General features: G+C 35.5%; 2 long non-coding RNA genes across 2 annotated transcripts; both read right to left on the bottom strand.

The window, feature by feature from the left end:
* Positions 1-5,064: 5,064 nt before the first annotated feature.
* Positions 5,065-6,433, bottom strand: LOC141676907 (uncharacterized). The gene is made up of 3 exons (XR_012557218.1): positions 6,270-6,433; positions 6,071-6,148; positions 5,065-5,209 (listed from the first exon to the last, which is right to left on the bottom strand). It is a non-coding gene; the product is annotated as an uncharacterized LOC141676907 (long non-coding RNA).
* Positions 6,434-14,673: 8,240 nt separating this feature from the next.
* LOC141676927 (uncharacterized) lies at positions 14,674-16,042 on the bottom strand. Its single transcript, XR_012557231.1, has 3 exons — positions 15,879-16,042; positions 15,680-15,757; positions 14,674-14,818 (listed from the first exon to the last, which is right to left on the bottom strand). It is a non-coding gene; the product is annotated as an uncharacterized LOC141676927 (long non-coding RNA).
* Between the last annotated feature and the right edge of the window lie 6,822 nt (positions 16,043-22,864).

The following is a 22,864-nucleotide window of genomic DNA, read 5'->3' as shown; positions in this document are numbered from 1 at the left end:
TCTTGAGCAGGAATCAGCCTTTTGTGAATTACATCCATTTTCTCTTTCATCAGTTGCATCAACTATGGGCTAATAATTTGCGTTCGCCAACTTTGTCCCAATAGGTAGGGGATCTGCACTTTCTTCCATACAATGCCTCATAAGGCGACATGTCGATAATTGCGTGATAACTATTGTTATAAGAGAATTCAATCAAAGGAAAAAGGTCGTCTCAATTCCCTTTGAAATCCAATGCACAAGTTCGCAACATACCTTCGATTGTTTGAATAGTCCTTTCACTTTGTCCGATGTTCTGTGAATGATATGCCGTACTCAATTTTCAATTTAGCTTCCAAATGACCATGAAATTGTCGCCAAGATCTCGAGTTAAATTTCGGATCTCTACCGGATACGATATAAACTGGAACTCCGTGACGCATCACGATTTCATCCACATACATCTTAACTAAAATGTTCCCATGAGAATCTTTCACTGATATGCAAAAAATGCGCTGACTTTGTCAATCGATCAATTATTACCCATATTGCATCATGATTAGACTTAGCCTTTGGTAATCTTACCACGAAATTCTTCGCGATAAGCTTCCATTTCCATTCAGTATGTCTAGTGGTTGAAGCAATCTGCTCGGTCACTGATGTTCCGCTTTTACTTTCTGGCATGTATAACATTTACTTATCCATTCCGCAATCTTCCTTTTTCATATTTGGCCACCAATAACTTTCTTTTAAGTCCTTTTACATATTTGTACTTCCATGGTGAATCGATAATCTTGAGTTATGCACTTCATGAAGAATCTCGTGTTTCAATCCCATAACACTAAAAATTTCAGATACGCGAGCAACTTGGTATATTCCTTTATTATCCTTTTGAGCCTTAATTTCTTTTCCAGGAAACTTATCCTTCTCATGGTTCATCATTTATTCTTGATGACGTCGAATCTTTTCTAAAATTTCCGGCTAAAAAGTCATTGCATACATTACCTCACTTCCCATTTCTGGAATTCGCACTTCTATTTCTAACTTCCCAAAATCCTTGATTAATTCCTCAGATGAAGTTTAACACATTCAACCCTTTTTTTATGGCTTAGCGCATCTGCTACAACATTCTCCTTTCTTGGAGGAAAATTGATAATACCGTCGTAATCTTTGATCAATTCCAACCATCTCCTTCGCCACATAGTCAATTCTTTCTACGTAATAATATAATTTAAGCTTTTGTGGTCCGTATAAATCTCAAACTTTACACCATACGAATAATGCCTCCAAATCCTAAGGGTAAATATAATCACTGCTAATTCTAGATCATGCGTAAGATATTTCTGCTCGTGTGGCTTTAATTTCCTTGTCACAGATACTATCACTTTCCCGTGCTGCATCAACACACAACCTAGCCCTTTATACGAAGGAACGCTGTAGATCACAAACTTACATTTTCATCGGGTAAAACCTACACTGATGCGGTTACCAACCTTTTCTTTAACTTTTGAAAGCTTCCTTCGCAATTATTCGTCCAAACAAACTTTTCATTCTCCCTTGTCAAATTAGTCAATGGGACAACAATCTTAGAAAAATCTTGTACAAATCTCCTGTAATACCCTGCTAATCCAAGAGAGCGTATGACTTCTATAGGAGTCTTAGGCCTATCCTAATTCTTCACAGCTTCTATTTTGGCTGGTTCTACTTTTAATACCTTCACTGTTAACTACATGTCCAAGAAATTGAACTTCCTTTAACCAAAACCCACGCTTCGAAACTTTGCATATAACTTATCTTTCCTCAAAATCTCTAAAGAAATCCTCAAATGTTCCATGTATTCTTCCTCCGTATTGGAGTATATCAAGATATCGTCAATAAATAATATGATCATGAACTTATCCAAATATTCCTTGAATACTATATTCCTGAGATCCATAAATGCAGCTGACGCATTTGTCAATCCAAATTCCATCACAAGAACTCATAGTGTCCATATCTTGTTCGAAACACGGTCTTGGGTATATCGTACACTTAATCTTCAGCTGATGATACCCAGATCTTAAGTCAATCTTTGAGAAACAAGTAGCTTCTTCCAATTTATCAAAGTAAATCGTCGATTCGTGGTAGAGGATACTTATTCTTATTCCTCAACTCATTCAATTCGCGATAATTGATACACAACCTCATACTTTCATCTTTCTTATTTACAAATAGCACTGGTGCACCTCTCAGGGATACACTCAGGCAAATAACTCCTTTTTCTAGCAATTCCTGCAACTACGTCGCTAACTCTTTTATCTCGACAGACGCCATTTGATCGGGAGCTTTCGATATTGATTCCGTTCCAGGAGCTAAATCAATCGTAAACTCGACCTCTCGATTTGGAGGTAGTCCAGGTAATTCATCTGGAAACACATCGGGAAAATCTTTAACTACTGGAATATCTTTAATCCTTAAGGACTCCTTTTCTACATCCTTCACATGTGCAAAATACGCTTCAAACCCATGTCGTAACAGTCTCTTCGTTTGGATAACCATTAGAAACTTCTTCTCTTGCTTCTTTTCTTTGAATATCACTTCAATACCATCCTTGGTCTCTAATTTCACTTTCTTGCTTCTACATTCGATTTGCACATAGTGGTTTGAAAACCAATCCATCCCTAATAGATCGTCGAATTCTCCTAATTTAAAAAGAATTAAGTCAGCGGAAAAGTGCCGACCTTCTATAATCCTATCGTAAATGGGATAGATTCTCTTGGCAGTAACTCTTTCTTGATTCGCTACTTCTCTAATCAAATTAGGTTCGAGAGGGTATGCAACACACTTTAATCTAGCAATAACACTTTCAGCAATATGGGATCTAGTTGCTCCAGAATCCATTAACACTTTAACTTCTACTGAGTTTATATCAAGCATACCTGCCACCACATCCGTATTCTGCACAACATCTTTCATTGTCATGTTGAATGTTCTTGCCCTTGGATGAGCTGCTGGTGCTGCATAGGGTGATGGTCCAGTAATCCAAAGCATATTTGCCTTTTCAACAGGCTCCTTACAGTTCCTTGCCATATGTGTAACACCCCCAAATCCAAGGTTGTGAATTCGGGTCGTTACGATCACTTATTAATTAAATAATTCTCTTTTCACAATATTACTCGACCTTTTATTCAAACTCACATACACACAGGTTATACGCTTGGAAACAGTAGCAAATAAATCATCTCCACTTATCTACCTGACGGGGCTAGCGCACAAAAAGCCTACAGAACTCACGAGCTTTCCTTACCCGTCTACGGACAGCAGTCCTGGTCTGATCCATGCTGGTAGTCTGTTGTGATATGATATATAAAAGCAAGGGTGAGCATTATAGCTCAGCAAGGTATAAATCCCCATAATTAAGTATGTAAGGATAAATAAAACCAATAATTATACTTTGTATCTCCAAAGCGTTCTGGAAGTTTATATGCTTAACAAATTTATAATATTCTCAAAATCAACTACAATAGTATATCCAATGAATACTTGTATTCATCTCTTTCTCAAAATCATTTTATACTCGTACTCATTTTATTTCAAAATCTCAAGATGTTACTCGAACCAAGATTCTCATATGGGTGTGATATATATTCGTCAACATCCCAATTTAAAACTCAGCCTTATCGGCATATTTCACAAATGGATTTGATATATAATCATCAACATCCTTATTTAAACTCAGCCTTATCGGCAGATTTCTCAAATGGATTTGATATATATTCATCAATATCCTTGTTTAAAACTCAGCCTTATCGGCTCTCTGTTGTATATTTCACAACAGTTTTTCCAAAATGGAAGAAAGGGACTATACTGGAATAAACCACGTATCGGTGATCAGCCGAATACGAAATTTTCTCTACTAGTAGAAGGAATACAAACCTAGCCGCCTTTGGGCTCATCAAGACACTACACGGTGGTTGCCCATTGTCGTGCAAGTCCGAAAGTCAATGGTCACATAGACCATATAACCGTACAATGCGCCACTCCGCGCTTGCATAATGCGCCACTCCGCGCCTGGTCACTGCCCGATACCACTCCGTGCCGGGCAGGCCACATTCCAGTCCCAAAACAATTATATCTTTTGCTCAAAATCCTTTTTCGAAGGAATAGGTCGTTAAAAGTTGACCTGTAAATAAGATGATTTATTCATCACTTTTAACTCAATTGATCTTTGGGAGTTGTCGGAGTTTTGAATTTAAAATCATTTTCAAATCCCTATCTGTAGTAGGGTGACACATATATTACTCACTTGTTCTTTATTGAACGAGGAAGCAAAACTCTTATGCTTCTAGACTAAGTTCCCTAAGGTTTTGATACGTTTCAAATGATTAATCTCTTTCAAGATTTTTGAATAATTTAGAAAGTACCTTTGGGAACTATATCTATTTTTAAATAAGTTTTTAGAAGTCCGAAGATATTAAATATCTAAGGTCTCATAATAATTTAAGAGGGATTCAATGAATTGATAAAATCTTATAAATAAAACATCTTTGTATAAGGTTCAATAAATTGATAAAATCTTAAGTACAGAGTATTTCTAATTAAGGTTCAATGAATTAATAAAAAACCTTAAATACAAAATATTTCTGAATAAGGTCCAACGAATGGAGACACCTTAATCAAATAATCATAACAGGATTTGGTATCCTATAATTGCTCTTTGAATAGTTAAATCTTTATTAAATAACGTGAAATGATTTATAAACTATTCAGTATATTTTTAAATACTTTCTTTATATTTAATAATCCCTTAAGTATCGCTTTATAAAATAATCAATCAAGTAAGGGTGTCCCTTAAATGAATAAACCAATATTTCTCGAAGTTTAAGTCAAAATCTCAATCGTTCGCTTGATATATAAATTACGCGAACGTACTTTGTTTATCAAAATAGAAATCGTTCGCGTTCGGCTCTCTCCGGAATTCAATCGTTATTAAAATATTTCCAACTCCCATTAACCTATATTATATTTGAAATACGTTTCAATTTCTCATACTCGTGTAAAACGAAATTTGTTTTCGTAAACAATCGCATAATTCGTATGCATTGATATCATAGACAAGCATATATATTTGAACTGTAAATCATGACATCAATATCACAACAGTATGTATATAGCATGGATATTATGAGATAAGGTTTCGAAAACTTGCCTCGAGTAATCGAAGTGGTATGGTATCTGGTGTTTGGTTGGCGATCTATAAACAAGAACCAACGGTCTAAGTTAGTACGCGATTAACGTCTCGCTTTTATTAAGCAACTTTCGCAACTACTCAAGTATAACGAATCTCCGATCGTCACATTCTCAACACTTATATTCTCACTTTATAACATGGTCGAGTTTTGAAATCGATCGTTCGCTTTAGAAAGTCCATTTCGAGTTTTAAGCTCGAACGTGAGAAAACGCGCGTCAAAACTAGGTTTTTATGCGTTTCTCGCTTGCGCTCGCTTTACCAAAATATTTTCATAAAATCTAAAAATTAATATTTTCTCAAAATTCTTTTTGGACAGTCTTCTCTACTATCATATCCATTTTTCATAATTTTTCCAGAATCTCGAAATTATTTTAAGTCCTTCAAAATCACCATGCAAGTGGACTTAAGTGCAGTTGGCTAATCGCATAAATGTTTTACACTAAAACGACCATAACTCCTAAACCGTAAATCTCCTCATGATGATCTACACATGTATAGAAACAAAAAAACAATATCTATCTTCTCATGGCCAGTGGTTTTCAAATTTTAACAATTTTCATGGCCGAATGTCCTGCAGAAAACAGATCAAGTGCAAGAATGCCCAAACTCAATTTCTACTACTTGATCTTAACACAATCACTACCTATAACCATCATAAACACAAGTACTTCTCAAGATCCACCCACATGAACCTTATATGCTCTATATAGTACCACATACATGGATTACAACTCAACATCTCAAGTCTTTAGCAAGAACATAATCAATACAAACTCAAACAAACACAATCCTTTGGATCTTAACACTACAACAAACATAACTCTTAAATTCAACCATAAAACCTTAAAAGGTTGAAAGTTATACCTTCTTGGATACTAGGAAGGTTAGTGCTAGGATGATTGAGGCTTGGTTTTCTTAGAAAACACTTAGAAGGGCTAGATCCTTAAGAAACAAAACAAAGAAACAAGTTAAAATTTCGGAGTTACCTTTCAGCACCTCATTCAAACATTTTTATAAAATTGAAAAAAACTAATTTGAGGCTGAAATTTGGTACGAAGCTTACCCATGATATAGAAAAGCTATGGTAAAAATTTCATGATATTTGAATGAGTATATTTTGAGTTATGAATTTTTCTTTCTCCCTTGCTCAGAAAATCCGAACTGCTGGAATGAAAAATGGGAGAGCTTTAAGTGAGGGAAAAGTGGTTGTTTTCTTTTGTGGCTAAAGTTTGGGAGTGTATAATGAATATATGGGATGTATGCAGCAGATTTGACAATAATTTGGCAAAGGTATGGGTTGGTTTGATTGTGTGGTGAAGTGAGAAAAGGGAGAAGTATGGCTTGTGTACTTGTTGTCTCCCATCACTATTCAACACTATTCCACTAACTATTCTAGTTAGCTTCTACTCATCTAGTTGCACTCCTAACTACTAGTTAGGACTTGGTTATGCATGGCCAACTTGCATGGGATTTAATTTCTCATTCGTTTATTTATCGTAAATGCAATCGTCGTTCCATTCCGATAGTTTCCACGTATAACGACTTGTTTCGTAGCGATTTCTTTTATCGCTTATAATCCTATAACCAATTCCATTCCTTCTCTTGATCATAGAAATACCTTGATATATTATTTATTTCACGTAGTATTCCCGGTTCTACGCCATTCTTTACGGATACGAAAACACGTAGTATAATTGTGAATCTTCGAATTCCGTCGGCTTTTACATTCACTTATTTTCCTCGATAAACAAGAATATGATCTCGGATTCTCAAAATTCCACTATTCATTTAATGATGATCCCCATACGTATTACTTAATTAGCTCAAGTTACTATTCACAGAAGTTTTAAAATATTACAAAAATCAGGGTTCTTACAGTCTCCCCCCCTTAAAAGGATTCCGTCCCGGAATCAACTCACAAATAGATGGGGGTACCTTTCTCGCAGGTGGCTCTCTAATTCCCAAGTCGACTCCTCGACCTTGGGATGTCTCAATAAGAATCTGAATAGCTTGACACTCTTGTCCCTGAGTACTTGCTCTTTTTAACCAATGATTTCAACTGGTTGCTCAATGTAGGACAGATCTAGTACTTACTCATGTTTCACTATATTCTTGGTATCCGCATTATACTTTCTCAACATTGGCACATGAAAAATACTATGAACCTGTTGAAGGTTTGGAGGTAAAGCCAATTCGTATGCCACGGTTCTATTTATCACAAAATCTCAAAGGACCCATATATCGGGAACTCAACTTCCCTTTCTTTCCAAATCTCATCAGTCCTTCCCATGGTGACACTTTCAAAAATACCTGGTCACCCACTTCATACTCTCTGTCTTTTCGTGCTAAGTCGGCATATTTACGCTGTCGGTCATCCTCTGATCAACTCAACTATGTCCCTCGTTCTTTACACCAAGTCGGGACCTAGTAACTTTCTTTCACCAACTTCATCCCAGTACAAGGGTGAATGGAACCTCCGACCATACAGCGCCTCATGTGGGGGCATTTCTATACTCGCATGATAACTATGATTGTAGGCAAACTCTATCAAAGATAGGTGTTCATCTCAATAACCTTAAAAATCAATTACAAAATTTCTCAACATGTACTCCAATGTCTGAATGATTCACTCACTTTGTCCATCGGTTTGGGGATGGTATGCAATACTCACATTCAGTTTGGTTCATAAGCATTCCTGAAAGCTCCTCAAAAAAATCTGGAGTTGAATCGGGGATCTCTGTCAGATACGATAGCTACAGAGACTCCATGTCTTATCACAATTTCCTTGATGTATAGCTCTACTAATCTATCCACCATGTAGGTTTTCTTGATTGGAAGAAAGTATGCTGACTTGGTCAGTCGATATATAATTACTCATATTGCATCACGATTAGCCTTAGCTCGGGGAAATCCTACCACAAAATCCATGGCTATTTGTTCCCACTTTCACATCGGAATTCCTAAGGGTTGTAGGAGTCCCCTCGGTCGCTGATGTTCCACCTTCACTCTTTAACAGGTCAAACACTTACTGACCCAATTGGCCACGTCTCTTTTCATGTTGGGTCATCAATAATATTCCTTTGGATCTCGGTACATCTTGGTACCTCCAGGATGAATTGAATATCTAGAATTATGTCCTTCGCGTAAAATTTCATCTTTTAATTCTCGAACATTTAGAATCCAAATCCGGTTCGCATACCTCATAATTCCCTTCTCATCTTTCTCACATTTGACTTCTTCTCAGTCAAAGATTCTCACTCTTCATTCATCTTCTCTTCCTGATAATGTCCCATCTTTTCTAACAATTCCAGTTCTAATTTGATCTCAATTAGTCCATCAGTCCCTTTACCAGTGACTTCACCTCTATCTCCATCTCCTCGAGTTCTCTCACTAGTTCCTCCGGCGTTGTCAACATCTTGAGTATCTCTTTACTACTAAGGGCATCGGCCACCACATTGGCCTTCCCTGGGTGATATAAAATCTCACCGACATAGTCTTTCATTAACTCTAACCATCTCCTCTGTCTCCTGTTGAGTTCTTTCTGAGTAAATATATACTTAAGGCTCTTATGGTCGTGTAAATCTCACAATTTTCTCTGTATAGATATTGTCTCCAATTTTTCAAAGCAAAACTATTGCTGCTAATTCTAATTCATGAGTAGGGTATCTTACTTTATATTCCTTCAGCTGCCATGAGGCATAAGCAACCACTTTCCCATGCTGCATGAGCATGCATCCTAATCCTTTATGTGACGCATCACTATAGATCACAAATCACCCTTTCCATCGGGCAATGCCAGCACGAGGGATATTACCAAACTTCTTTTCAATTCCTGAAAACTTTCCTCACATTTTTCATTCCACACAACCTTTTTCGTTTTGCAAGTAGGCCTAATCAAAGGTCCTGATATCTTAACGAAATCCCGTATGAACCTCTCATAAAACCAGTTAATTCCCAAAAAGTTCCTACTTCCGTAGGTGTGGTTATTTTTTCTCATTGAAATACTGCCTCAACATTGGTAGGGTCAACTAACACTCCTTCACTGCTCATCAATTGTCCTAAGATCTGAACTTCATTTTGCCAGAATTCGCACCTTGAGAATTTGGCAAACAACTTTTCTCTTCTCAATGCTTCTACCACTATCCTCAGATATTCCGCATGTTCTTCTTCCATTTTAGAATAGACTAAAATATTATTAATAAAAAAATAATGACGCACACGTCCCAATACTTTTTAAACACTCGATTCACAAAGTCCATGAAAGCTACTGGGGCATTCTTTGGCCCGAACGACGTCACCAAGAACTCATAATGTCCATACCTCGTGCGAAATACGGTATTTGTCCCCTGTTTTAATCTTCAGTTGGTGATATCCCATTCTTAGATCGATTTTCAAAAAGTGTACCACTCCTTCAAGTTGGTCAAACGAATCGTCAATTCTAGAGAGAGGGTATCTGTTCTTAATAGTCAGCTTATTCAGTTCCCTATACTATGTGCACAATCGCATACTACCGTCCTTCTTTTTGACAAACAATATTGGTGTGCCTCATGGTGACACATTAGGTCTCATCATTCCTTTATTCAACAGTTCTTGCAACTGTGAAGTCAATTCTTTCATTTCAACCGGGGCTAGCCTATATGGGGCTTTTTGAAACTGATGTCGTTCCTGATGCTAATTCGATAGCGAACTCTATCTCTCGGTCAGGTGATAATCCTGAAAGGTCTTTGGAAAACACATCCTCAAACTCGTGAACAACTGGTATGTCACATACATCGGGGCTTCTCTCTTGGTACCCGCCACGTATGCTAAATACGCTTTGCTATCTTTCCTCAATAATTTCTTCGCTTGAGCAGTATTCAAAAATTTCTGGGTCTGACGCTGACCCTTAATCACAATTTCCTTGTCGTTCGGCATTTGGATTTTAACTTTCTTTCCTTTATAATCAATCTGAGCACCATTGCTCGATAACCAATCCATTTTTAAGACCACACCAAATTCTCTCAGCCTGAAAGGAATTAAGTCCAACTTAAAGTCCTTCCCTCCTAGTTCCCACTTGCAGATTAGATGAATCTCATTAATTGGAACAACCTCTCGATTCACTATTTTTATTCGCAATAATTCTCGCGTTGGAATCACATTAAGTTTTAACTTGGCCAAAAATCTCGCGATATAAAATACTTAGTTGCTTCAGAATTAAACAGAATATTTGCAGTAACCAAATTGAGTAAAAGGTTACCTGCTATCACGCCCTAGCTGGGTTGGGGCAGTTGCTAGAATAATGTCCTGGTTGGTTGCAATTAAAGCACCTCAGTAGCTCTTTTCCCACATTACATACCTCGGGATGTTTCTCCCCACATAACTTATGATCTGGTAGGGGTGACCGAAACTGGTTATGAAACGTAGTCCTATATTGACCACCTCCCTGGGTGATACTCTTGCTTACCGGTTCGCTAAAGCTATTTCCGCCAGCTACGGTAGTGGCGAACCTGGTACCCACTGCGGGTTGGGACACCACTCCCCTCTCAGTCCTAATCGGAAACTTCTGTTTATCGCTCTGCCGCCTTGGCTTCCGAACTCCTCTTCTTGCTCTCTTCCTCTTTTTGACTTTGCTCACTCTCTGCCTCTACAATCGAGGCCTTTTTGCACATAGTCTGTTATCTCAAGTAATGACACTCGATCCTGAATCCATTGTTTCAGCCCTTGCTGAAATCTCCTCACCTTTTTCTCTTTCGTGTTCACAAACTCCGGCACGAATCTCGACAGTTCAATAAATTTGGCTTTGTACACAGCCACTGACATCTTATCTTACTTAATCTCTAGAAACTTCAACTCCATCTGAGCCTCCATAAACCTGGGAAATACTTTTCCCCATGTGATAATCACATCAGTCTCCAGGGTTCCTTTAGGTTCCCACTAATAATTTGCTTCTCCTTTTAACACATAACTGGTGAACACAGTCTTTTGCGTCTCTTCTATGGGCACTATCTCAAAACTCTTTTCCATTTCTTTCAGCCAAGCTCTGGCCTTAACAGGTTAGCAATCCCTTGAAATTTCTAGGGGTTTTAACAACTTAAAGGCCTTAAAGACATTAGTAACTGGAACATGATCCACCTGGGTTGAGGGTGACAATTTAAATTCTCTCGAAGAAGATTCATAATTTGGTCCATGGGGTTTCCTCTCTGGCCTTCCCCCTCGTTAGTATCCATAGTTTCTTCTTCATTGTAATCCTCTAAGCCGAATTCATTATATTCGACTTCCTCGTGTTCTTGGTTATTTTGGTTTACCAATTCAGCAGGGTTTGCTCTAGTTTCCCAATATGTCGGGGTGGCATCGTTATGCTATTATAAAAGATCACCAATATAACATTATTCGTGTCTCTACTCATTATGTTAAAGTCGCTTAATAACTCACTTTGTCACAAATACATTCTTCATTCCTCTTTAGTTACTCGCAACGTTGTGCCCACGCACCTGATTTGATGCGTTAACAAAAGACGACATCCTGCCGAGAATATACACGTAGCTCCTAGTGACATCCCACTCTTGGAATTCTGCGTCAGACTTATTGGTTTTCTCCTCCAGTAGTTCGGAGCTTGCTGCGTTGATTGCAGGAGCATGAAACTTTTCAGAAATTATTCTGTCGATTCTCGCTTTCCGTGTCGAACCATAATGGCTTAACGGACGAAATGATTTCGTATTATCGCATAGCATTCTCATCTTGGGACACGCTAAAATCTTCCTTATAGGACATAGATTCCTCAATGGTATAGCGAATACCCTTCTTGGTAGAATCGCTGTTCGTCATGTATTGAACCCTTATTATCGGAATAATACTTTCAACCAATTCAGGTAACGTAATAACCTTAATAGTAAAAGAATTAAGCATCTTGATTCTTGCCTAATATGTCTCCTCAAGGACACTCTATAAAGAGCTATGAGTGGCAAGACTCGGGTTTTCCAATCAACCTATGGTATTGGGGTATCGTCTTCATCCCGCTTTCTCCAGAGACTTAGCTCCACTTCTATATCAACATTATAAAAAAAATCATGTACAATTTTCTCCTTTCCTCATTATGTCGATCTTAAACGATTCCATCAATTTCCGTATAACACTTCACATAAACACTTCAACATAACTCCTGGTAGTCCATCAACAAACTCTATTGGCTCAACCAATGGACTCTCTTTCGCATATAACTCTTAGCAATCTTTTCTCTGAGTGCTACAACTCATTCTCTTCCCTTAATGTTGGCTTTTCAATCGACTGTTAATAACTCAACCAATGCCTCAACTCTTAAGGCTAAGGTCCCCTTGGGTACTACCGTCACGACTACTCCATAGTAATCCGACTACGAACTCGATGAGAGTTCTTGTTAACTTTTAGATCCTCAATCTACCCATTTTACTTTTACTGTTTCCAAGACTTATAACCTTTGGCTCTGATACCATTTCTGTAACACCCCCAAATCCAAGGTTGTGAATTCGGGTCGTTACGATCACTTATTAATTAAATAATTCTCTTTTCACAATATTACTCGACCTTTTATTCAAACTCACATACACACAGGTTATACGCTTGGAAACAGTAGCAAATAAATCATCTCCACTTATCTACCTGACGGGGCTAGCGCACAAAAAGCCTACAGAACTCACGAGCTTTCCTTACCCGTCTACGGACAGCAGTCCTGGTCTGATCCATGCTGGTAGTCTGTTGTGATATGATATATAAAAGCAAGGGTGAGCATTATAGCTCAGCAAGGTATAAATCCCCATAATTAAGTATGTAAGGATAAATAAAACCAATAATTATACTTTGTATCTCCAAAGCGTTCTGGAAGTTTATATGCTTAACAAATTTATAATATTCTCAAAATCAACTACAATAGTATATCCAATGAATACTTGTATTCATCTCTTTCTCAAAATCATTTTATACTCGTACTCATTTTATTTCAAAATCTCAAGATGTTACTCGAACCAAGATTCTCATATGGGTGTGATATATATTCGTCAACATCCCAATTTAAAACTCAGCCTTATCGGCATATTTCACAAATGGATTTGATATATAATCATCAACATCCTTATTTAAACTCAGCCTTATCGGCAGATTTCTCAAATGGATTTGATATATATTCATCAATATCCTTGTTTAAAACTCAGCCTTATCGGCTCTCTGTTGTATATTTCACAACAGTTTTTCCAAAATGGAAGAAAGGGACTATACTGGAATAAACCACGTATCGGTGATCAGCCGAATACGAAATTTTCTCTACTAGTAGAAGGAATACAAACCTAGCCGCCTTTGGGCTCATCAAGACACTACACGGTGGTTGCCCATTGTCGTGCAAGTCCGAAAGTCAATGGTCACATAGACCATATAACCGTACAATGCGCCACTCCGCGCTTGCATAATGCGCCACTCCGCGCCTGGTCACTGCCCGATACCACTCCGTGCCGGGCAGGCCACATTCCAGTCCCAAAACAATTATATCTTTTGCTCAAAATCCTTTTTCGAAGGAATAGGTCGTTAAAAGTTGACCTGTAAATAAGATGATTTATTCATCACTTTTAACTCAATTGATCTTTGGGAGTTGTCGGAGTTTTGAATTTAAAATCATTTTCAAATCCCTATCTGTAGTAGGGTGACACATATATTACTCACTTGTTCTTTATTGAACGAGGAAGCAAAACTCTTATGCTTCTAGACTAAGTTCCCTAAGGTTTTGATACGTTTCAAATGATTAATCTCTTTCAAGATTTTTGAATAATTTAGAAAGTACCTTTGGGAACTATATCTATTTTTAAATAAGTTTTTAGAAGTCCGAAGATATTAAATATCTAAGGTCTCATAATAATTTAAGAGGGATTCAATGAATTGATAAAATCTTATAAATAAAACATCTTTGTATAAGGTTCAATAAATTGATAAAATCTTAAGTACAGAGTATTTCTAATTAAGGTTCAATGAATTAATAAAAAACCTTAAATACAAAATATTTCTGAATAAGGTCCAACGAATGGAGACACCTTAATCAAATAATCATAACAGGATTTGGTATCCTATAATTGCTCTTTGAATAGTTAAATCTTTATTAAATAACGTGAAATGATTTATAAACTATTCAGTATATTTTTAAATACTTTCTTTATATTTAATAATCCCTTAAGTATCGCTTTATAAAATAATCAATCAAGTAAGGGTGTCCCTTAAATGAATAAACCAATATTTCTCGAAGTTTAAGTCAAAATCTCAATCGTTCGCTTGATATATAAATTACGCGAACGTACTTTGTTTATCAAAATAGAAATCGTTCGCGTTCGGCTCTCTCCGGAATTCAATCGTTATTAAAATATTTCCAACTCCCATTAACCTATATTATATTTGAAATACGTTTCAATTTCTCATACTCGTGTAAAACGAAATTTGTTTTCGTAAACAATCGCATAATTCGTATGCATTGATATCATAGACAAGCATATATATTTGAACTGTAAATCATGACATCAATATCACAACAGTATGTATATAGCATGGATATTATGAGATAAGGTTTCGAAAACTTGCCTCGAGTAATCGAAGTGGTATGGTATCTGGTGTTTGGTTGGCGATCTATAAACAAGAACCAACGGTCTAAGTTAGTACGCGATTAACGTCTCGCTTTTATTAAGCAACTTTCGCAACTACTCAAGTATAACGAATCTCCGATCGTCACATTCTCAACACTTATATTCTCACTTTATAACATGGTCGAGTTTTGAAATCGATCGTTCGCTTTAGAAAGTCCATTTCGAGTTTTAAGCTCGAACGTGAGAAAACGCGCGTCAAAACTAGGTTTTTATGCGTTTCTCGCTTGCGCTCGCTTTACCAAAATATTTTCATAAAATCTAAAAATTAATATTTTCTCAAAATTCTTTTTGGACAGTCTTCTCTACTATCATATCCATTTTTCATAATTTTTCCAGAATCTCGAAATTATTTTAAGTCCTTCAAAATCACCATGCAAGTGGACTTAAGTGCAGTTGGCTAATCGCATAAATGTTTTACACTAAAACGACCATAACTCCTAAACCGTAAATCTCCTCATGATGATCTACACATGTATAGAAACAAAAAAACAATATCTATCTTCTCATGGCCAGTGGTTTTCAAATTTTAACAATTTTCATGGCCGAATGTCCTGCAGAAAACAGATCAAGTGCAAGAATGCCCAAACTCAATTTCTACTACTTGATCTTAACACAATCACTACCTATAACCATCATAAACACAAGTACTTCTCAAGATCCACCCACATGAACCTTATATGCTCTATATAGTACCACATACATGGATTACAACTCAACATCTCAAGTCTTTAGCAAGAACATAATCAATACAAACTCAAACAAACACAATCCTTTGGATCTTAACACTACAACAAACATAACTCTTAAATTCAACCATAAAACCTTAAAAGGTTGAAAGTTATACCTTCTTGGATACTAGGAAGGTTAGTGCTAGGATGATTGAGGCTTGGTTTTCTTAGAAAACACTTAGAAGGGCTAGATCCTTAAGAAACAAAACAAAGAAACAAGTTAAAATTTCGGAGTTACCTTTCAGCACCTCATTCAAACATTTTTATAAAATTGAAAAAAACTAATTTGAGGCTGAAATTTGGTACGAAGCTTACCCATGATATAGAAAAGCTATGGTAAAAATTTCATGATATTTGAATGAGTATATTTTGAGTTATGAATTTTTCTTTCTCCCTTGCTCAGAAAATCCGAACTGCTGGAATGAAAAATGGGAGAGCTTTAAGTGAGGGAAAAGTGGTTGTTTTCTTTTGTGGCTAAAGTTTGGGAGTGTATAATGAATATATGGGATGTATGCAGCAGATTTGACAATAATTTGGCAAAGGTATGGGTTGGTTTGATTGTGTGGTGAAGTGAGAAAAGGGAGAAGTATGGCTTGTGTACTTGTTGTCTCCCATCACTATTCAACACTATTCCACTAACTATTCTAGTTAGCTTCTACTCATCTAGTTGCACTCCTAACTACTAGTTAGGACTTGGTTATGCATGGCCAACTTGCATGGGATTTAATTTCTCATTCGTTTATTTATCGTAAATGCAATCGTCGTTCCATTCCGATAGTTTCCACGTATAACGACTTGTTTCGTAGCGATTTCTTTTATCGCTTATAATCCTATAACCAATTCCATTCCTTCTCTTGATCATAGAAATACCTTGATATATTATTTATTTCACGTAGTATTCCCGGTTCTACGCCATTCTTTACGGATACGAAAACACGTAGTATAATTGTGAATCTTCGAATTCCGTCGGCTTTTACATTCACTTATTTTCCTCGATAAACAAGAATATGATCTCGGATTCTCAAAATTCCACTATTCATTTAATGATGATCCCCATACGTATTACTTAATTAGCTCAAGTTACTATTCACAGAAGTTTTAAAATATTACAAAAATCAGGGTTCTTACAATATGGCCCACCTTTCCATATTTAAAATAAGTCAATTCCGGCTTCCCTGCTTTACTTGGGGATTCCATCGAATAGCGACCTTCTTGATTGTACTTAAAACAAATCACGTCTTCTTATCTCAGATTCAGAAACCTCATCTCCAACTGGTCTTGAATATAATTTGGAAAATACTTCTCTAAAACATCTCCGTAAACTTCTCCCAGATTATAACTTTTCCTTCAAGCAGCACCTTTGAAGATTTCTACCTATAACTTGCCTCAACCTAAAGGTAATAACTTGCGTACTACGTCTTTTTCTCATCCTTAACTTCCGCTAACTCGAACGCTTTTCAATTTCTCTCAACCACGACTGAGCTATAATCAGTTCTGGAAATCCTACAAATTATGGGGGATGCACGTACTAAAAATTTTGAAGTTTCTGACTTTAGGGGCTACATGTTGTTGCAAAACTTGAACAAGTCGGTTCATCATAGGAGTATCTTGGTTTAGTTCTTGGTCTTGGGTTTGAGTTTTTGATTGGTGGTTTGGTGATGTGACCATTCTTTACAATCCTAATTGAGCAATCATTTAGTAATACGATATCATGGCATATATAATAATAAAAATATTCTTTTTGAAACCATTTGTGGGTTTTAAGCTTTACCCACTTGCACATGCAATCCTATTACTACATAATTCGCTCCTCAGTTATGGTCCTCACATGGTACAAGATATGATTTACAAGGTATTTAAAAACATGGTCTGTAAAAGAGTTGATAAAGATTTCCAGGGTTTACAAGGTGAAAGATTTATATAAGGCTTCAACAGTGCATAATAAAGAAGTTTAGGTACAATAAGTTCGGGCATAAGGTACAATGATACAGCAGGATAAAATAGAGGAAAAACTAGAAAACATCCCCCTTCCTACCCTCAACTTCTACCTAACCTCTACTGACTACAACCATAGAAAACCAAACATAATACAACAACATTGACAACTACTGCTCTACCAAAGGTCCTATATGGTCATCACCATCTAACTATCCAAGATCCCTCTCAATACGGACTACATCTAACGAATGATCTTATAAACCCTCCGGTCCTCAGCATCTGCATCACTAGTGGATGGTCCCTCGTCCAATCTCCTCCGACAAACTGCTCCACCATCTTAACACGAACTATCCACTCGTCTTCCAACACTAAAGTCTGTTGTCTAGACTCACGAGCTAATTTATCCACCAAAGCTCTCAACTCTTGATATTAATACTCATTTTGATGTCATATCAAATTAGATATCAATATGAACTTTGATACTCACAACATCCCATACTGAAGTTAACATTAATCATCTATATTAATACCACTTTTAATATTTAACAACAACCTAAGTATCAACATCAACCATAAATTGAAATAAAACCGCTATCGTCTGAACTAGGTTCCTGAGTGAAGACATAAAATATCAGCCACGATATAACATTAGGGTTAAATAAACCTCCAACTGACTCAAAGCCTTAACTCTGTTCACACTCTAATCCTATTCACTTAGACTATACCTAATAGTCTAACTCAACTCTATATGAGTCGAACACTCTCGCAATATAATTTCACAAATACCCTTTATCCTAACTTTTCTTAGGGACTAGATCCTGTAGCTCTGATACCAAACTTGTGATGACCTCAATCTCGGGGTAAGAAAATGAGGACTCACACACCATTAAATTAATAATATCAACAGATATATTAAACTCTGATTAGCTACTAACAGGATCTACACAGGATTAAGTTTGAGACAAGATTGCAACTACCAACCAAAATAAATATATTACAACCCAAAATATTATTGAATTCACTTTCATTCAATTCCTAAATGGAACCGACAGATAACCCATTGTATCTGAACTAACTTAAAGAATCCTTCCCACTACTACACATGCTCACACTCACTGCTACCTGCTCTAGCACCTGGAAACCTATGACACAGTAGGGACTCCCAGGAACGCTCATGCAAGCTGAGCGCCTAAGTCTGGCCATATTGTTTCTTAACTGCCATGGTTAGAGCAAAGAAAATATAAATGAGCACAAAAGCTCAGCAAGTAACTACATAGCAGTTCTATAAAGCAATAATAATAACAATAGCAAAATATGAGGCGTTCTACTTTTAAATCTCTAGGTGGCAGATTTCTATCTTTGGCTATACAAAGGTTATGAAGGAAGGTTTGGGCTTTCAAGAATCAAGGATCAAGATAGGGTGAAAGTCGACATTCATCGCAATTTAATAGCAGAAATCATATCAGAAAAGCATAATAATATCATAGAACAAGATATATGGTATCATGGCATCATTATTCAAACAAAACTTTTTAACCAAATCATGGCTCAAAATCATTTTATGACGCTACGGATTACAGCCGGTGATCAGCCGCGAAGTAATCCCGAACCTCGCTGGGTTCTAAACAATATTGGTGGGATCCCGAGGCAGCTATTAAGCCTCAAATAATAAGTATGGAAAGGACATGCATCTTAGTCCAGATCCACTATTCTCAAGAAAACATTTTGCCCCTTTGGCAATTCTCAAGAAAACATTTTGCCCCTTTGGCAATTCAACTTTTAAAAACTTTGCATTTTTATAAGAATTAGATTCCAGAAAGAATAACATTATAAAAGTTCTTAAAGATCAATCTTTAAAGATTCTAAACAATAAGACTATGATCAACAATCAGAGGATTAGGATTACGAGATTCTTATCAAGAGAAGAACTATCCTCATACTAAAGAGGTCATCAAGGATGAATATCAATGATTCAACAACTGAGGTAGAAGTATTGAAGAAGAGTTATAACGATAATCGGAAAAGGTAGGGGTGTCTGATGTCAAGTATAGTACATGGCGTACATCCAGTTACAAAGTATGTATATGGAAATAAAGGATAGTTATCAAATAAATGTAGTTCAAGGAATTCAAATTATAAGTAATGGTCAATATAGGGAATTATTGAAGCAATACTAGAAATCAAGATTGAGGTATTCAAGAGAATTAATCATCAAGGTAAAGGTATTCAAACTAATGAAGAATTAAGGTTACTCAAGACATTTCATAAGGGAATTAATAAAGGTTCTCTTAGGTTTTACGAGATCATAGAGTGACAAAGGAAATAGGCAATGTAATCGGGTATGAATCAATCAAGTGGTTGTAAACGGTCGAACATGATTCAATAACAAGATATCACAAGAATCAATATTAGGGTTTCTTAGAAATCAATAACAGGTTTATCACAAGTATAAAAAAAGAATCACTACTTTATCATGGCATTAGCAATATCAATTCTTAAGACAAGGCAAATTTACTTGCCTTAAATCGCTTTCCTGCTTTACTGAAATTAAAACTGAACTACTGAAGCTGATCTACTGCCACCTAAGTTTCCTTTCCCTTTTCTAGCCTGAATGCCTCCACCATTTGAACCTACAATCCTGAATACCTCCGCTATCTGAATCTACAATCCAAAACATAATCTGTAATTAGATACTTATTCGCACTCGACGTTCCCTGAACGTCTAACGATTATCTCAACTTGCATTAAATCTTAACTTATATACACGAGTATAATCACAGAATATTCACATAGCACTTAGTAGTATATACTTATATACTTAACTCGTATATTCAAGCATAATCATAGACTACTCATATAACACATAACGAGTATATACTTGTATACTTAAATCTATATCTTAACAAAACAATCATGATCTAAATAACTCAACAACCAAACAACAATTCCTTCATTTTAACTATAAAATTCGGACCAAAACAAATGGTACCAAGCCAAGAAATCAACAAGAAACCACTTAAATTGACATGCAACTAACCAAACATCTTTTAAACACCAAATCAATCTTAGACAAACCATATAATTAGACTCTAAAATCAAATTGACCAAACAACTTGAATCAACCCTTTTTAATACCATATACCATTCGGCTTTTTCAACAAAACTCAAATAATTTATCAAATATCGACATGCAAGGTTCCATTTACAATTTAAACCTATTTTAATCCATTCCAAACAAGAACACTTCTTAAAATCATTTCTTTTAAATCAAAAACCGAACCAAAATATTATTTTTAAACAAAATCTTAACATGCATATATCCAATATTTTATTCCTTTGAAAACCGAACGAAATCCATGCTTTTAATAATAAAAACTAAACTTATTCATACTTATTTACTCACATATTCAATATAAATCAAATTCTATTTCCAAATTAAACAATAACCCAATTAATAATAAAACAACTTGTAGAATCGATATGCAATCAATCAACTCAACATGCAATACTCTAAATTACAAATCCAACTTAATTATACCCATGATTTAATCATTTAACACATCTTCTTTCCAAACTAAACAAAATATAACTTGATTACATTTAGGACTTTACATGCATGCAAGGAAACCAAGTCAAAAATAAGGTTTACATGACGGCCCGATGCTGAGCGTTTTCAACTACGCTTCACGATCATTCTCTTTATACCAGCTGACACGTCAAACTGGAATATAATATTTATTTACATATTTTCATTTTTATATAATAACACATAATTCACATAATTGAAATTTATTCGCATAATTAATTCGCGAAAATTCCCAATCGTTACAATGTTCAGTCGTATAACGGTAAATATTTATTGTTCTCTACTAGTAGAGGGACGACTTCCTTACTCCTGGTTGTCACCACTGCTGCATTCGGGCTTTATATGCTTCCCCTTTCTCGCGGGTATATTTTGCATACTTCGCATATCCATCAGTATACATAGTACTTTCTCATGCGGAATTAAATTGATTGTCTCCCCAGTACACAAAGTACTGGAGTCTACCCACACCTTATCCTTTAAGAATCCTATCATATATTTGAAATTTATATTGTTCCCCAATCATATTGCTTGTTGGTAGGTACACACCGCTATATATATATATATATTTATATATATATATATATATTTATATTTATATATATATACATACTTCCGAGAATTTTCGGAGAAAGTAATATGATAATGTGAGTTGACCGTTGTCAACAGATAAATAGTTAAGGGGGAGTTTCTTTTGATATTATAGTCAAAATTTTAAAATATGTCGAGATAATATTTTTCGACGATCTGAAAGTGCTAGAATGATTTTCCGATACTCATAAAATATTTAAATTAGGTTATATGAACTTTAAATCATATTAAATTATTTAATAAATATTTCATAATTAAAAAATAATTATTAAATAATTAAATCTTGAATAATTCTATATAAAAAAAATATTTAAAATAATATTCCTCAACTGATTATGCCTAAGTAATTAAATTAAATTTTAAGTAAATATTAAATAATTGATATTATTAATAAAGTACTAGTCGGAGAATACTTCTTCTTTTTAAATGAATATCTGATATAATATTCATTGTTCGAATAATTATATAAGTTGAGGGAATAAGATATTTGGAAATCGTTTTAAATAAATTCGAGGTATTTAATACTAATCAGGAGGACATCTCTGGAATACTTCCAGGTTTTTAAATAATACATACCAAATGACTTTTGGTCTATAATATATAAACCATGCTACTCGCTAGCATTAACTTTCTTGTTTGGTAAAACAAATTAAGCAGTATCATTCATATATTGCAGTTATTAAAAAATAAACACAACACAACAGTTTGAAAGTTTAGGGTTTGTAAATTTGCTTGGAGTCCAAGATACGTTTCCGATTTCCACTCGTTCCAAGTTTTTTAATCAACAAATATCATAATCTTAATCAGTATTCCTAATCCCATTAATGACTTATTTTACTAATAAGTGTAATACTTTACAATTTACGATATTCGCCCTACTCGAAATAACTATAAACCCTTGGTCGCAATGGACGGTCAAAGTGGTCTTCTAGAGTTGACTTTACCAAATATTACTGTTAAGTGACTCGCACTCTAACATTTTTAATATATCGAAAATTTAATATTTTACTATGAAACCACCTTGAGGAGTCTCTTGAGTGTTTTTAATATTTATCATAAAATTTTCATTTTGAATATATGAATTTAAATAGGTGAAAAATATTTTAAAAGTTTGGTCAACTACGGAGTTTTACTGTTCATAATGCTTTCACTAAAATGTTGAATTCTCTCAAACCGTTAACTCAATCAA

This window comes from Apium graveolens, chromosome 8, assembly GCF_009905375.1.
Source record: "Apium graveolens cultivar Ventura chromosome 8, ASM990537v1, whole genome shotgun sequence".
Classification (NCBI taxonomy): Eukaryota; Viridiplantae; Streptophyta; class Magnoliopsida; order Apiales; family Apiaceae; genus Apium; species Apium graveolens.
This window is presented reverse-complemented; position numbering and strand designations above follow the sequence as displayed.